Below are 5,000 nucleotides of genomic sequence, written 5' to 3' on the forward strand. Positions count from 1 at the left end.
TCTACATGTGCACCCGAATTTAACAAAACCAGGGTGTGAAAACGCATTACAATAACTTTGCATTCAACGCAAGCCACCTGTGAAGTCATTAATAAAAAATTTAAAAAACCTGGAGCGTAATAACGTCCGTCCAGGACCGTGGACGTCACTGTGTTACGTATTGAAGGCAAGCCACGCCTTGGAACCCTTTTTTTGGGGGGGGGGGGGCGTGACGTCAACGACGCCCCCCCCCCCTCCCCCCTTCGCCCCCTCGTTTTTGTATTTGTAATTATACTGGGAATTATTTCGCGCATCGATGAGATTTTTTTTAAAAATTGTGTTTATATTTTTCCACCCCCGCGGGTGCTTTGGTTTGAAACGCCCGAGCGAGCAGGGAAGGGCGTTGCTGTGGGAGCTGTTCTCTCGCAGGTGTCATAACTTTACAATTCCGATGATCTCAAAACCTTTTAACGGATAGCGAGAAGAAAGCCGCGGATTCGCTGGATTTCGGGATGAGTTTCCCTTTGTAATACCAGCTCGCTTTATTTAAACTTGTCCTTCTTTAAAACAACAAAACAAACCAAAACAAAAATGTAAAAACATGTTCAGTTTGACGCGACAATATAATCCCTTCTTCTTGGGGTCTGTGTTAGTTTACTACATTCTGAAAAGAGTTTAGTTTCATTAAAGCTGCAGACAGACAGACAGACAGACAGACAGACAGACAGACAGAGCCCCACAATCCTGTTCAGTTTGACGCTACAATATAATCCCTTCTTCTTGGGGTCTGTGTTAGTTTACTACATTCTGAAAAGAGTTTAGTTTCATTAAAGCTGCAGACAGACAGACAGACAGACAGACAGAGCCCCACAATCCTGTTCAGTTTGACGCTACAATATAATCCCTTCTTCTTGGGGTCTGTGTTAGTTTACTACATTCTGAAAAGAGTTTAGTTTCATTAAAGCTGCAGACAGACAGACAGACAGACAGACAGACAGACAGACAGACAGACAGAGCCCCACAATCCTGTTCAGTTTGACGCGACAATATAATCCCTTCTTCTTGGGGTCTGTGTTAGTTTACTACATTCTGAAAAGAGTTTAGTTTCATTAAAGCTGCAGACAGACAGACAGACAGACAGACAGACAGGCAGACAGAGCCCCACAATCCTGTTCAGTTTGACGCTACAATATAATCCCTTCTTCTTGGGGTCTGTGTTAGTTTACTACATTCTGAAAAGAGTTTAGTTTCATTACAGCTGCAGACAGACAGACAGACAGACAGACAGACAGACAGACAGACAGACAGACAGAGCCCCACAATCCTGTTCAGTTTGACGCTACAATATAATCCCTTCTTCTTGGGGTCTGTGTTAGTTTACTACATTCTGAAAAGAGTTTAGTTTCATTAAAGCTGCAGACAGACACAGACAGACAGACAGACAGACAGACAGACAGACAGACAGACAGACAGACAGACAGACAGAGCCCCACAATCCTGTTCAGTTTGACGCTACAATATAATCCCTTCTTCTTGGGGTCTGTGTTAGTTTACTACATTCTGAAAAGAGTTTAGTTTCATTAAAGCTGCAGACAGACACAGACAGACAGACAGACAGAGCCCCACAATCCTTATGCTGTACAATGCTTCCCTATACTTTACCACACCTCTCTGTGCTTTACAATGCTTCCCTATGCTTTACCAGACCTCTCTGTGCTTACAATGCTTCCCTATGCTTTACCAGACCTCTCTGTGCTTTACAATGCTTCCCTATGCTTTACCAGACCTCTCTGTGCTTTACAATGCTTCCCTATGCTTTACCACACCTCTCTGTGCTTTACAATGCTTCCCTATGCTTTACCAGACCTCTCTGTGCTTTACAATGCTTCCCTATGCTTTACCAGACCTCTCTGTGCTTTACAATGCCTCCCTATGCTTTACCAGACCTCTCTGTGCTTTACAATGCTTCCCTATGCTTTACCAGACCAGAATTAGAAACTCACACTAGCCCAGCTGCTGCTGCTGTTGCTGCTGCACCCAGTCTTGGGGTTCAGAGCTCCCCTCAATGAAGTCTAGTATTATTATTATTAATATTGCAATGATCAGGAGCCAGGAGTTTGAGCAGGGTTACAAACTCACACTAGCCCTGCTGCTGCTGCTGCTGCTGCACCCAGTCCTGGGGTTCAGAGCTCCCCTCAATGAAGTCTAGTATTATTATTATTAATATTGAAATGATCAGGAGCCAGGAGTTTGAGCAGGGTTAGAAACTCACACTAGCCCTGCTGCTGCTGCACCCAGTCCTGGGGTTCAGAGCTCCCCTCGAGAGCTGTACATAGTAATTTATTTATTTTTTTATGATGCCGAGAGTAGAAGATTTAATCCCATAATACTACCTTTCATTGGAGGGTAACCCCCTGATCTCTGTGTTTTTTTTTTTAATCTTCATTTTCAGCTTCACCCGTCACTGCGGGACAGCTTCACAATGGCAGCCGTGGCGAGATTATCTCATCTTCTGCCTTTTGATCTTTGATGGGCGCGTTCTTTTGGCAACAGGATTTAAAAAGCACAGCAAAGTGTAATAATAATCATGATAAGCATTGTGAAGCACACAGAGGTCTGGTAAAGCATAGGGAAGCATTGTAAAGCACAGAGAGGTCTGGTAAAGCATAGGGAAGCATTGTAAAGCACAGAGAGGTCTGGTAAAGCATAGGGAAGCATTGTAAAGCACAGAGAGGTCTGGTAAAGCATAGGGAAGCATTGTAAAGCACACAGAGGTCTGGTAAAGCATAGGGAAGCATTGTAAAGCACAGAGAGGTCTGGTAAAGCACAGGGAAGCATTGTAAAGCACAGAGAGGTCTGGTAAAGCATAGGGAAGCATTGTAAAGCACAGAGAGGTGTGGTAAAGCACAGGGAAGCATTGTAAAGCACAGAGAGGTCTGGTAAAGCATAGGGAAGCATTGTAAAGCGCAGAGAGGTCTGGTAAAGCATAGGGAAGCATTGTAAAGCACAGAGAGGTCTGGTAAAGCATAGGGAAGCATTGTAAAGCACAGAGAGGTCTGGTAAAACATAGGGAAGCATTGTAAAGCACAGAGAGGTCTGGTAAAGCATAGGGAAGCATTGTAAAGCACAGAGAGGTCTGGTAAAGCATAGGGAAGCATTGTAAAGCACAGAGAGGTCTGGTAAAGCATAGGGAAGTATTGTAAAGCACAGAGAGGTGTGGTAAAGCATAGGGAAGCATTGTAAAGCACAGAGAGGTGTGGTAAAGCATAAGGAAGCATTGTAAAGCACAGAGAGGTCTGGTAAAGCATAGGGAAGTATTGTAAAGCACAGAGAGGTCTGGTAAAGCATTTTACAAAACAGGGCAAACTAACCCTTATAATAGTTTTCCACAGTAAAAGCACAGTAAAGTGTAATAAAGCCTCTCTCTCTCTCTCTCTCTTCTCTCTCTCTCTCTTCTCTCTCTCTCTCCCTCTCTCTCTCTCTCTCTCTCTCTCTCCCCCCCTCTCTCTCTCTCTCTCTCTCTCTCTCCCCCCCTCTCTCTCTCTCTCTCTCTCTCTCTCTCTCTCTCTCTCTCATATATATATATAGGAAGGTTTTCAGGAGCACATTTTTCCACATCATCTAACATGTCTGGACGTGTTACATACTGTAGCTAAATCAGCAACTAACAGGTTAACTCTGTCTCTAAAATTCCACGATTTACCTTCCCTGCTTCTCTCACAACAAAGAAATCCAAAGAAAATCCTCCAAAAATATAGACCAGCCAAAAAAAAAACAACCCTAATAATAATAATAATTACTCGTCCCACCCCCTTTATTAAAGGGCTTGTGGTAGCTTCCAAATGACAGCCCGCAGCAATTGAATGCGGGGAGCGTTCCATTGTCTTAGGCAGAGAGGGGGTGAGGGGTGGGGGAGAAGAGAGAGGTGGAAAGGGGTGTGATGTAATTTGTCCTCGGGGTGGGGGGGGTTGACAAATGAGTCTGAGGTGTGAAAAATATTTGTGTGAAATGTTACAGCGGGTAGAATGGGAGCTGTCAAAAGGTGACAAGATGAATAATAGATCTCTCAAAGTCTGACACACCCCGAGTTTGCACTAAGCTGTGTTTTTTTTCAAACGTTAACTCCCTTGACCGCTTTCTATTAAGAAAAAAAAAAAAACGCATTAAGTTCAACATTTTGTTTTTTTAAATCACTTTTATCGTTTTGTATCAAATTCATACCCTGGGGAATGTTTTTAAATGTTTATTTCATAGATATAGCCCCTGAATACAGAAGTCTTGTATCATTATTAACCTGCCCCCCAGCAACACTGCCCTCTAGTGGATAGGAGAAACACAGCAGTAAGAAATATATATATTATTATTATTATTATTATTTGTTTCTTAGCAGACGCCCTTATCAAGGGCGACTTATAATTGTTACAAGATATCACATTATACGTTATTTCACATTATACAGATATCACATTATTTTACATACAATTACCCATTTATACAGTTGGGTTTTTACTGGAGCAATCTAGGTAAAGTACCTTGCTCAAGGGTACAGCAGCAGCGTCCCCCACCTGGGATTGAACCCACGACCCTCCGGTCCAGAGTCCAGAGCCCTGACCACTACTCCACACTTTTTGGAAAGATCAGATTTTTCAATTGTTGTCAGTTTTTCGCTCAGTATCTGGAAAACTATACAAAGCGCTGGGTGTGGAATTCAATATGTTAACAAGGGAACATTATTCAGCAGCTTTCATTGGACTCTATGAAACTGAGGGAGTTCATTCTATATAGAGGGGGTGGAATTCAATATGTTAACAAGGGAACATTATTCAGCAGCTTTCATTGGACTCTATGAAGCTGAGGGAGTTCATTCTATGTAGAGGGGGTGGAATTCAATATGTTAACAAGGGAACATTATTCAGCAGCTTTCATTGGACTCTATGAAGCTGAGGGAGTTCATTCTATATAGAGGGGGTGGAATTCAATATGTTAACAAGGGAACATTATTCAGCAGCTTTCATTGGACT

Source organism: Acipenser ruthenus, unplaced genomic scaffold (assembly GCF_902713425.1).
Source record: "Acipenser ruthenus unplaced genomic scaffold, fAciRut3.2 maternal haplotype, whole genome shotgun sequence".
Classification (NCBI taxonomy): Eukaryota; Metazoa; Chordata; class Actinopteri; order Acipenseriformes; family Acipenseridae; genus Acipenser; species Acipenser ruthenus.